The sequence below is a fragment of the Salvelinus fontinalis genome, chromosome 16, assembly GCF_029448725.1.
Source record: "Salvelinus fontinalis isolate EN_2023a chromosome 16, ASM2944872v1, whole genome shotgun sequence".
Lineage (NCBI taxonomy): Eukaryota > Metazoa > Chordata > Actinopteri > Salmoniformes > Salmonidae > Salvelinus > Salvelinus fontinalis.
In genome coordinates, this window is record NC_074680.1 from 20,677,862 (window position 1) to 20,691,344 (window position 13,483).

At 46.9% G+C, this 13,483-nt stretch overlaps 1 protein-coding gene across 2 annotated transcripts in view; it reads left to right on the forward strand.

Moving 5' to 3' along the window:
* LOC129812803 (uncharacterized) overlaps positions 1-13,483 on the forward strand; it is a 76,589-nt gene that overhangs the window by 59,444 nt on the left and 3,662 nt on the right. For both annotated transcript variants that reach the window (XM_055864685.1, XM_055864686.1), the window contains exons 8-9: positions 3,835-4,016; positions 4,161-4,233. The gene's annotated coding sequence lies outside the window, so the exon portion shown is untranslated. The remainder of the gene's footprint in view (positions 1-3,834; positions 4,017-4,160; positions 4,234-13,483) is intronic.

Sequence of the window (13,483 nt, forward strand, 5' to 3'; positions counted from 1 at the left end):
GACCGAGGCGGTATTCAGATACAGAGGAAGACTGAGAGAAGGGACCGAGGCGGTATTCAGATACAGAGGAAGACAAAGAGAAGGGACCGAGGCGGGATTCAGATACAGAGGAAGACTGAGAGTAGGGACCGAGGCGGTATTCAGATACAGAGGAAGACTGAGAGTAGGGACCGAGGCGGTATTCAGATACAGAGGAAGACTGAGAGTAGGGACCGAGGCGGTATTCAGATACAGAGGAAGACTGAAAGTAGGGACCAAGGCGGTATTCAGAGGAAGACGGAGAGTAGGGACCAAGGCGGTATTCAGAGGAAGACGGAGAGAAGGGACGGAGGCGGTATTCATAACCCCGCCAGCGGGCATGTGTGGTCGGGAGTTGGCAGCACTACCACTAGACCTTACCCAGACACACCTAACTAGGAGTTGGCAGCACTACCATTAGACCATACTCAGACACACCTAACTAGGAGTTGGCAGCACTACCACTAGACCATACTCAGACACACCTAACTAGGAGTTGGCAGCACTACCACTAGACCATACTCAGACATTCCTAACTAGGAGTTGGCAGCACTACCACTAGACCATACTCAGACATTCCTAACTAGGAGTTGGCAGCACTACCACTAGACCATACTCAGACACTCCTAACTAGGAGTTGGCAGCACTACCACTAGACCATACTCAGACACACCTAACTAGGAGTTGGCAGCACTACCACTAGACCTTACCCAGACACACCTAACTAGGAGTTGGCAGCACTACCACTAGACCATACTCAGACATTCCTAACTAGGAGTTGGCAGCACTACCACTAGACCATACTCAGACACTCCTAACTAGGAGTTGGCAGCACTACCACTAGACCATACCCAGACACACCTAACTAGGAGTTGGCAGCACTGCCACTAGACCATACCGACACACCTAACTATGCCTTTGCTGAAAGTTTCTGTCTTTCCCACTGAGTGTGTACATTAGCTAGTCAGAGACAGTTTGTCACATTGTGAGGGTATAGATTAGAGCTGGCCTAATTCTTCTTCTCTGGCTGTGCTGTGAATCCCCGGGGAGGGAGGAGGCTGGGAATGGTGGAGTCCTCCAGGGGCCTGCCAGCCCTTTCATCTTCTGCAGATGCTCCCACTCTTACTCCTACTCCCTCCGACACAGACATACAGAGGCAGCTCAGGACTACCAGCATACTCACTGACTCTCTTGCTCTCGCATCTCGTGCATGTTGTTGGTCGCTGGGTTTGAATTCCAACATTTCTGCGACAGTTTGTCTGTTCCTTGTTTCTCATTATCTGTTATTTTGTCCTTGTGGTCCTTCCAGTTCAATTTTTTTTCAGCCACCCTATGTCCCAAATGGCTCCCTGTTCCCTATATAGTGCACTAATTTTAACCAGGACCCATGGGGCTCTAGTCTAAAGTAGTGCACTATATAGGGAATAGGATGCCATTTGGAATACATCGCCAGCCTTGGGAGAAGGAGGACCACTCCAAATGTGCATTTATTTTTCTTTCTGTCAGCTGTTCCACAACTGCCCACAGAGCCACTTCCCCCGAGCGAAATGACTCCGACCCACTTGCTCCGAACGAAATGACTCCGACCCACTTGCCCCGAACAAAATGACTCCGACCCACTTGCTCCGAACAAAATGACTCCGACCCACTTGCTCCGAACGAAATGACTAAGACCCACTTGCTCCGAACGAAATGACTAAGACCCACTTGCTCCGAACAAAATGACTCCGACCCACTTGCTCCGAACAAAATGACTCCGACCCACTTGCTCCGAACGAAATGGCTCAGACCCACTTGCTCCGAACAAAATGACTCCGACCCACTTGCTCCGAACGAAATGACTCCGACCCACTTGCTCCGAACGAAATGGCTCCGACCCACTTGCTCCGAACGAAATGGCTCAGACCCACTTGCTCCGAACGAAATGACTAAGACCCACTTGCTCCGAACGAAATGACTAAGACCCACTTGCTCCGAACAAAATGACTCCGACCCACTTGCTCCGAACAAAATGACTCCGACCCACTTGCTCCGAACGAAATGGCTCAGACCCACTTGCTCCGAACAAAATGACTCCGACCCACTTGCTCCGAACAAAATGACTCCGACCCACTTGCTCCGAACGAAATGGCTCCGACCCAGTTGCTCCGAACGAAATGGCTCAGACCCACTTGCTCCGAACGAAATGACTAAGACCCACTTGCTCCGAACGAAATGACTCCGACCCACTTGCTCCGAACGAAATGGCTCCGACCCACTTGCTCCGAACGAAATGGCTCAGACCCACTTGCTCCGAACGAAATGACTAAGACCCACTTGCTCCGAACGAAATGACTAAGACCCACTTGCTCCGAACAAAATGACTCCGACCCACTTGCTCCGAACAAAATGACTCCGACCCACTTGCTCCGAACGAAATGGCTCAGACCCACTTGCTCCGAACGAAATGGCTCAGACCCACTTGCTCCGAACGAAATGGCTCAGACCCACTTGCCCCGAACGAAATGGCTCCGACCCACTTGCTCCGAACGAAATGGCTCCGACCCACTTGCTCCGAACGAAATGACTCCGACCCACTTGCTCCGAACGAAATGGCTCCGACCCACTTGCTCCGAACGAAATGGCTCAGACCCACTTGCTCCGAACGAAATGACTAAGACCCACTTGCTCCGAACGAAATGACTCCGACCCACTTGCTCCGAATGAAATGACTAAGACCCACTTGCTCCGAACGAAATGACTAAGACCCACTTGCTCCGAACGAAATGACTAAGACCCACTTGCTCCGAACGAAATGACTAAGACCCACTTGCTCCGAACGAAAAAAATAAGCCACTGTTTGGATGCCATTCAGCCAAGTTATGGAAATCATAAAGCACAGCTTGCTCTAGTCCGCTTTGCTCTGAGCAGACTTATGTTAACGTGATCCTGTGGGTTACATTACAGTGCTGGTTGTGGTGGTGGTGGTTTAGGCCTGGGCTGGTCTGCATGGTCACATGTCTCTTAATAGGTGGAACTCATCAACAGAAGCCTTCACCAACGAGTCCACAAACAAATGATACAACCTAACTACACTTGATCTAGTTTTCTCCAACGCCCCCTCGCCAAATAGATGCTAATCTTTGCGAGCGCCGAGCGGAGCGGGTGGAGCGGCCAGCGTCCCAGGTTGCCAGCTGTTTGGAGGATAAAAGAGTGATGCATGATGGGAGTTATTATTTACAGCCCACAACAAAACAGAATAGCAGCTCATGCGAAATAAGAGCCAGGTGTGTTTCACCTCACTGTGCTTTGTGCTTTGTGTTCCACAGGCAGAGAAAGACAGTCGTGGGAGCTCTCCTCTTAGTACGCCCAGCACGTAATGCTCTTCACTGTTCACTACCCCGTGTTGTGTAAATAGGGCTGGAATACCATCTTCTCTGCTCCAAGGGGATATACTGTATGTATGAGCTGGAGCTGGAGGTTAGAGATGGAGAGAGAGAGACGTAGCTATACTCTCTCTGCTCAAGTGCATCCAGTTGCTATATTATAGCCTCCCTCGCATGTATCATCATGCCGAAAACATTAGTGCCTAAAACAATAAACAACAGTTTTTCATCCTAGGTGACTTTCCTTTTTTAACTCTTCGACAGTAGCTCAGTGCCATGATGTAACCAAAGGCAAGTGTTTTTGAGTATTGCCTACACACTTACCAGTAAATATCTCTGTTTGACTCTCTTCAGCATACTATAGTTTGTTTGATGTTATTATCTACTGTCGATGCTTTTTGTGTGTGTAATTGAGTCAGTATTTGATCATTCTTCCTCTCTCTACCTCCAGGCCAGCCCAGAGTGGATGGATTGGCCCCAGCCCTCCTGTGTCCTCATAAGTGACCGGCCAGTGATAGTGACCACCTCCATGTCCCCCTCCCAACCCAGACCGGCCCCTGCCCCCCAAACCCACCTTGGCTATCCTAGAGGTGGTCTGAGCAGAGCAGAAGACAACCACAGCTCCAAGTACAAGTAAGGGTAACCTCATCAGTCAGCTTCAATATCTGCCTGGTTGTGTATTTCAGGATCATCCCAAATGTAATGGCATCATTGTGTGTACTGTATAGTTCTGCATCTTAATCATGCATCTCATGTCTGAATCTCTGAATGCACCAGGTTCAGCCCAATACCAACCCCCAGCCTGAGCCCAGCTCCTCCACCTGCTGCTGATCCACCTCCAGACATACAGGTACAGTACAGTGATAAGACCCCAATGAATATGCGTCAACTCAAATTGAAATGTACCATACTTTTCTCCCTCCCCCACCCACTCTATGGGCCCTGGTCAAACATAGTGCACTATATAGGGAATAGGGTGCCCTTTGGGACGCACACACAGCCTCTCGCAGGCCACTAGCTGCAAGCCTTTCCCAGTAATGTTTCTATTCTGGTCTGGCTGTGATGTGTGTTGTGGACAGAGAGCCTCTGATGTCTCCAATATAGCAGCTGATGACAGACCATTTAGGGAATGCAGATGGCTGTCTGGCCATCTGAGCTTGGCCCTGCTTCACACAGTGGCAGCTGCTAGCTTATAGGAGAGATTAATTTGCTGTATTTACTCTCTTCATGAAGCACAACGCATTTTCTGCGATGAGATACGGAGGGAGAGGGTGTATGCGTGTGTGTGCCCACGCTCGTGTGTGTTGCTCCCACATTAGTATTTCCATCGTGTCTGCATGGAGTGTGTGTGTGGAAGTGAATGTATATTAAGGCTGTGGTGGAGCCTGCCAGGCCGCAGTGCTACTCACACTAAAAGGTCCCGGCCATTCACACTCTCTCTCACAAATTCAGCTCAGCTTGAGTCACGCAGTCACATCTGGTTGCCTGGCAACGGATGCGGCATCTCGATCTCTGTGCTTGTAGTGGGAGTCAGTCGATGCGAGGACAAAGCAGAGCTGCCTGTAGAGCTATGGCTGCTGCCTGACTGCTGCAGTGAGCATCATCCCTAGCCAACTTCCTTCTTCCTCCTCACAATACGGCCTCAGTCACACACTAATTATGTTGATTTTAGCTTTGGTTATGTCCTAGAATTGCTGAAAGATTCCCGTGGTCTGCCATCCAGTTTTCACTAGTGGTCTAAATGTTTTCTCATCCCTTTCACCCTGCTAGGAAGAAATTGCTTTGCCAGAGGAATCTTTCAGTTGAGAACCATCTTGATACTGTATGTACTTGATATTCTAGCATTCCACACTGACTGCTGGCTATATTCTAGAGAATAAAACATGTTCCGCTGTTCTTTGGTTATCTGTTAGAACACGGTAGACCTCAATTTGTTATTTTTCTATGAACACTAGCTACTCTCTGAGCAATCAAGTGTGTCAAGTGTGTTGTTACCAATTGCCCATTTTGTCCCTGCAACTCACTGAGGTAGTGAATCCCCTGGCAAATATTGGCCTGCTCTGTTTGGTCCACCTCTCTCACCCCATCTCCTCTATTGCTTTCTTTTCTGACTTTCTCTCTCACTTGCTCTCTCACTACCTCTCTTGCTCTCCCTCTAGCCCCCTGCTCTCTCACTACCTCTCTTGCTCTCTCACTACCTCTCTTGCTCTCCCTCTACCCCCCTGCTCTCTCACTACCTCTCTCACTACCTCTCTTACTCTCTCACTACCTCTCTTGCTCTCCCTCTACCCCCCTGCTCTCTCACTACCTCTCGCACTACCTCTACCCCCCTGCCCTCTCACTACCTCTCTTACTAACGCTCTCGCTCTCCCTCTACCCCCCCTGCTCTCTCCCTATCTCTCTCACTACCTCTCTTGCTCTCCCTCTACCCCCCTGCTCTCTCACTACCTCTCTTGCTCTCTCACTACCTCTCTTGCTCTCCCTCTACCCCTCTGCTCTCTCATTACCTCTCTCACTACCTCTCTCGCTCTCCCTCTACCCCCCTGCTCTCTCACTACCTCTCTCGCTCTCCCTCTACCCCCCCTGCTCTCTCATTACCTCTCGCTCTCCCTCTACCCCCCTGCTCTCTCACTACCTCTCTCACTAACGCTCTCGCTCTCCCTATACCCCCCTGCTCTCTCACTATCTCTCTCACTACCTCTCTCGCTCTCCCTCTCCCCCCCCTGCTCTCTCACTATCTCTCTCGCTCTCCCTCTACACCCCCTGCTCTCTCACTACCTCTCGCTCTCCCTCTACCCCCCTGCTCTCTCACTACCTCTCACTAACGCTCTCGCTCTCCCTATACCCCCCTGCTCTCTCACTATCTCTCTCTCTCTCCCTCTACACCCCCTGCTCTCTCACTACCTCTCTCACTCTCCCTCTACTCCCCTGCTCTCTCACTATCTCTCTCACTACCTCTCTCGCTCTCCCTCTACTCCCCTGCTCTCTCACTATCTCTCTCTCTCTCCCTCTACCCCCCTTCTCTCTCACTACCTCTCTCGCTCTCCCTCTACTCCCCTGCTCTCTCACTACCTCTCTCACTACCTCTCTCGCTCTCCCTCTACCCCCCCCCTGCTCTCTCACTATATCTCTCGCTCTCCCTATACCCCCTGCTCTCTCACTACCTCTCTCACTACCTCTCTCGCTCTTCCTCTACCCCCCCTGCTCTCTCACTATATCTCTCGCTCTCCCTATACCCCCTGCTCTCTCACTACCTCTCTCACTACCTCTCTCGCTCTCCCTCTACCCCCCCTGCTCTCTCACTATCTCTCTCGCTCTCCCTCTACCTCCCCTGCTCTCTCACTATCTCTCTCGCTCTCCCTCTACCCCCCTGCTCTCTCACTACCTCTCTCACTATCTCTCTCGCTCTCCCTCTACCCCCCTGCTCTCTCACTACCTCTCTCACTAACGCTCTCGCTCTCCCTCTACCCCCTGCTCTCTCACTAACTCTCTCTCTCTCGCCCTCTACCCCCCTGCTCTCTCACTACCTCTCTCGCTCTCCCTCTACTCCCCTGCTCTCTCACTATCTCTCTCGCTCTCCCTCTACCCCCTGCTCTCTCACTACCTCTCTCGCTCTCCCTCTACCCCCCTGCCCTCTCACTACCTCTCTCGCTCTCCCTCTACCCCCCTGCTCTCTCACTAACTCTCTCTCTCTCGCCCTCTACCCCCCTGCTCTCTCACTACCTCTCTCACTACCTCTCTCGCTCTCCCTCTACTCCCCTGCTCTCTCACTATCTCTCTCTCTCTCCCTCTACCCCCCTGCTCTCTCACTACCTCTCTCGCTCTCCCTCTACTCCCCTGCTCTCTCACTACCTCTCTCACTACCTCTCTCGCTCTCCCTCTACTCCCCTGCTCTCTCACTATCTCTCTCTCTCTCTCTCTCCCTCTACCCCCCTTCTCTCTCACTACCTCTCTCGCTCTCCCTCTACTCCCCTGCTCTCTCACTACCTCTCTCACTACCTCTCTCGCTCTCCCTCTACTCCCCTGCTCTCTCACTACCTCTCTCACTACCTCTCTCGCTCTCCCTCTACCCCCCCTGCTCTCTCACTATCTCTCTCGGTCTCCCTCTCCCCCCCTGCTCTCTCACTACCTCTCTCGCTCTCCCTCTACCCCAATTATCTCTCACTACCCTCTACCGCCCATGCTCTCTCGACCGCTCTCTCGCTTTCATTCTACCCCTCTCGCTCTCACCCCTCTTTCTTTCTCTCTCTTTATTTATTTATTTTATAAACTGGTTACTAACCTAATCAGAACAGTTAACAAGTACCTTTGCCTCATACCCATGGTATATTGTCTGATATATACATGGCTAGAATACTGTTTAAGCCAATCAGCATCCAGGACCCAAACTACCCAGTATATTGTACTCCATATATTACTGACATGCTGCAAAGGGAGTCAATGGTAAATGAATCAAGCAAATAAAGCGTTTGAATCAAGCATGTTCTTGTGTGTGTTTACCACAGCAACCAGTACATTTACCCCATATATCACAGGCCCCTCAGTCAGTCCATAGTGGTGTGTTTCTGCTGAATAGGGAGGCTCTCCTGTAATCCTGTGCTGTGTGGTACAGTGTGTGAATGAAGCTGGGCCAACACTGAGGTTTCACAGTTAGAGAGCCTGGGCTGGGGTGAGGTCATTCAACTAATGTAATAAACCTTCCAACGTGATTCATGGCCCTCAGAGACCACACTACACGGGGTGAGTGTACTGTATGTATGGAACAATCATGAACACACTCCTGAATGGTGCTAGTATTGTCACCTCCGGCAATCGCTTTGAAACAAATCATTGAGCTTGAAGAATAGTTTTTCTACCATAGCTTCAACATTTTGACGGGCAAGACTGTGAGAGGCTGCCATTGATTTAGATCGGCCCATTGCGTTGGATTGATTAGGTTGTACTTTGTACAGTTGAAGTCGGAAGTTTATATACACTTAGGTTGGAGTCATTAAAACAAGTTTTTCAACCACTCTACTGTCACAGCATTCATCGGAAGAAGAAGGGGAATCGTCAAACCAAAATGCAGCGGGGTACGTGTTCATCTTTATTCGCTTAACTAATTATGGCTGCAGAGGCAGTATTGAGTAGCTTGGATGAAAGGTGCACAGAGGTGCCCTTAGTAAACTGCCTGCTCCTCAGTCCTAGTTGCTAATATATGCATATTATTATTCGTATTGGATAGAAAACACTCTGAAGTTTCTAAAACTGTTTGAATTATGTCTGTGAGTATAACAGAACTCATATGGCAGGCAAAAACCTGAGAAGTTCCACTTCCTGTTTGAATTGTTTCTGAGGTGGCAGATTTTCAACCAAGCTCTCATGGAAATTACAGCGAGATATTGATGAGTTTTCACTTCCTACGGCTTCCACTAGATGTCAACAGTCAATAGGACTTTGTCTGATGACTCTAATGTGAAGGGGGGCCGAAGGAGACAGGAATTAGTCATCACTGCCATGAGGTGACCACGCATTGAACACGCGCCTTCACATGAGGACCTTCGTTCCACCGCTCTTCTGAAGTCAATCTAATTCTCCAGTTGGAACGTTATTCAATATGTATGTTAACAACATTCTAAAGATTGATTCATTTTATCGTTTGACATGTTTCTACTGACTGTTACGGAACTTTTGGACATTTCGTCACGTTATAGTGGATGCGTTTGTGACTTTGGAATTGTTTACCGCTAACGCGCTAACCAAAGTAGCTAATTGGACATAAATAACGCACATTATCGAACAAATCAAGCATTTATTGTGGACCTGGGATTCCTAGGACTGCATTCTGAGGAAGTTCATCAAAGGTAAGGAAACATTTATCATGTATTTTCTGGTTTCTGTTGACCCCAACATGGCGGCTAATTTGGCTATTGTTCTGAGCTCCGTCTCAGATTATTGCATGATTTGCTTTATCCATAAAGTTTTTTTGAAATCTGACACAGCGGTTGCATTAAGGAGAGGTATATCTATAATTCCATGTGTATAACTTGTATTATCATCTACATTTATGATGAGTATTTCTGTTGAAACGATGTGGCTATGCAAAATCACTTATGTTTTTGGAACTAGTGAATGTAACGCGCCAATGTAAACTCAGATTTTTTTATATAAATATGAACTTTATCAAACAAAACATGCATGTATTGTGTAACATAAAGTCCTATGAGTGTCATCTGATGAAGATCATCAAAGGTTAGTGATTAAATTTATCTCTATATTTCTACTTTTTGTAACTGCTATCTTTTGCTGGAAAAATGGCTGTGCTTATTGTGGTTTGATGGTGACCTAACAATCGTTTGTAGTGCTTTCGCTGAAAAGCATATTTGAAATCGGACACTTTGGTGGGATTAACTGACTGAACACTGAATAAAAAATAACAAAAAGAATAGCCGAAACAGTTCTGCAAGGTGCAACCAACAATAAACAGAAAATAACCACCCACAACTAACAGTGGGAAAACAGGGTACCTAAGTATGGTTCTCAATCAGAGACAACGAAAGACAGCTGTCCCTGATTAAGAACCATACCCAGCCAAAACATAGAAATACAAAACCTAGACATACAAACATAGAATGCCCACCCACATCACACCCTGACCAAACAAAAAATAGAAACATACAAAGCAATCTACGGTCAGGGCGTGTACACAAATTTCTTGTTAACAAACTATAGTTTTGGCAAGTCGGTTAGGACATCTACTTTGTGCATGACACAAGTAATTTTTCCAACAATTGTTTATAGACAGATTATTTCACTTATAATTCACTGTATCACAATTCCAGTGGGCCAGAAGTTTACACACACTAAGTTGACTGTGCATTTAAACAGCTTGGAAAATTCCAGAAAATTATGTCATGGCTTTAGGTAGGCTAACTGACATCATTTGAGTCAATTGGAGGTGTACCTGTGGATGTATTTCAAGGCCTACCTTCAAACTCAGTGCCTCTTTGCTTGACATCATGGGAAAATCAAAAGAAATCAGCCAAGACCTCAAAAGTCTGGTTCATCGTCTGGTTCATCCTTGGGAGCAATTTCCAAACGCCTGAAGGTACCATGTTCATCTGTACAAACAATAGTACGCAAGTATAAACACCATGGGACCACGCAGCCATCATACCGCTCAGGAAGGAGATGCGTACTTTGGTGCGAAAGTGCAAATCAATCTCAGAATAACAGCAAAGGACCTTGTGAAGATGCTGTAGGAAACAGGTACAAAAGTATCTATATTCACAGTAAAAAAAGTCCTATATCGACATGCACATGGGGACAAAGATCGTACTTTCTGGAGAAATGTCCTCTGGTCTGATGAAACAAAAATAGAACTGTTTGGCCATAATGCCAATCGTTATGTTTGGAGGAAAAAGGGGGAGGCTTGCAAGCCGAAGAACACCATTCAAACCGTGAAGCACAGGGGTGGCAGCATCATGTTGTGGGGGTGATTTGCTGCAGGAGGGCCTGGTGCACTTCACAAAACAGATGGCATCGTGAGGAAGGAAAATGTTGAGGATATATTGAAGCAACATCTCAAGACATCAGTCAGGAAGTTCAAGTTTGGTCGCAAATGGGTCTTCCAAATGGACAATGACCCCAAGCATACTTCCAAAGTTGTGGAAAAATGGCTTAAGGACAGCAAGTTATTGGAATGGCCATCACAAAGCCCTGACCTCAATCCTATAGAAAATGTGTGGGCAGAACTGAAAAAGTGTGTGTGAGCAAGGAGGCCTACAAACCTGACTCAGTTACACCAGCTCTGTCAGGAGGAATGGGCCAAAATTCACCCAACGTATTGTGGGAAGCTTGTGGAAGGCTACCTGAAACGTTTGACCCAAGTTAAACAATTTAAAGGCAATGCTACCAAATACTAATTGAGTGTATGTAAACTTCTGAAATAAAAGCTGAAATAAATCATTCTCTCTACTATTATTCTGACATTTCACATTCTTAAAATAAAGTGGTGATCCTAACTGACATAAAACAGGGAATGTTTACTAGGATTAAATGTCAGGAATTGTGAAAAACTGAGTTTAAATGTATTTGGCTAAGGTGTATGTAAACGTCCGACTTCAACTGTATATGAAAAGCAGGATGAATTGAAGGCGCTTCATAATGGCCTCTCTCTCCCAGGGTGTTGTTTACTTTTTACGGTCAATAGCTGTACACATCTTAGAATATCAGCACGACGCAATCAATAATAATTGGTTTTCCAGGCATTTGTCATCCCTTTAGCATGTTCTGCACGTCTGCCACAACGGAGGGAACGTGTGCTAATTGTCTTTTTGCCCACATAGATAGACACAGGTTAAATAAAAGACTATAATCAATCCATATTCTTATTGCATAGTGTGGAGGGAACACATGACGAAGAGGGGCATGAGAAGGAGAAGGGGGTTTGCCCCGGAACACATTTCCTGGAGGTTGCTGACATTGCCCAGCTAGAGAGATTACATTTGAAAGTTTCTCTGTGTGTGTGTGTGCATGCGTGCGATTGTGTGGGCAGAGCCCAGCGCAGCCCTGTGTGTTGGGTCTCCGGGTCTCCGGGTCTCCGGGAAGTACGTGACATCTGAGTCACCGGCTCAAGGGCCTCTAGAAATCAGGTCTGCTGCCTCCAACACTTTTAACCCCTCCCTTGACATTCACCTCCCTGGAAGGCTGATTTAAATATTGCAAAAGGAATAGATTATTTTCACACAGTGTACAGTGGGTCACCGTTGTATTTAAATGAGATTCAGAGCAGTGCCACAGAACTTTGCATTTCTCCTCACTTCTACGCATCGTCAGACACAACTCTAAAATGCATTTTCACAGGCACAAATCCTTCTAAATGGATATTGATTTCATGACAATATCTTGTCAAAAATAGGCCTACCTGTTGTTTTCTCTTCTTTGATTGATGCACTTTTCCTCTAGCAGCACTCCAGAAGAGAAGTTACTTCCCCAGGAAGTTGTATATTATCTAAACATACATCTCCTCAATCAGCAAGTCCACACAAAGCCATACGCTTTCCATATTTACTGCTAACAAGCAGCCAAAGCAGCACTTCAGCAAATTGGGCATTAAGGACGCTTTCACACAGTCATACAAGGGCAAACAGTTGGTTAACATAGAAATGCTACTGCTGTTATCAGTGTGTATGGAGGCTTAGGAAGGTACTGAGAACAGCGGGCTTCTTAGCTGTCAGAAAGAACAGAAAGAGAAAGAAAAGTATTGGAATAAAATAAGGGGTTTGAATTGAGGAAAACCTGTGCAGTTCCACAGTGCCCTCTTTTGGTCGGGAGTTGAATTACATTCTCAAACAAAAGGAGATTGAAATGTACCTTAGCTCTGTGTAGAATTGATATGTAATGGAAATAGTTTAAGGAGGGGATGGGAGAGGATAGGGGTGTTCTACATTTGGCATAAACAGGCTGTGTCCCAAATGGCACCCAATCCCCTATTTAGTGCACTACTTTCGAACAGGGCTTTATGGGCCCTGGTCAAAAATAAATGCATTACATAGGGAATAGGGAGCCATTTGGAATGCAACTATAGAGTTCAGTTGCTGCCTGCTGGTGAATCACTGTCTGGGTTACTCAGTCCTCCCTCATTATTTCAACTGTGGTAATTTGGATTAGAAAAATTGTTCCAATAACGCACACGTTTCCAAAATAGTTAAGGCTGTAAAAGTTTTAATTTGATCTGGAACAATTGCCCATAATTAAGTAATTTTTTAATTGTGTTTTTTCCCTGCAATCACTCATTAACTTCTCCCAAAAACCTGATAAAGTATTTAGTGTTTTTCAAAACCCCATTATGAGAGCCATAATGAAACATGGTCTGACTGTGGTGTTACTCAACCCTGTACCAGCTACTAAAGTGTCCCCACCTCTAAACGCTTCAGCCTTTAACTCTATTTATTTATTTATTTAGTTCAATGTTTTGAAGAAGCAGTAAACTTCAAACATTCTCCTTTTGGCCGACGAGCCCTACTTTCCCTCTCGTTCTCTCTTTCCTCTCTCTCTTCTGTCTCTCTCTCTCTCCCTTTCTCTTTCTCCTCTACTCCCCCCATCTCTATCCCCTCTCC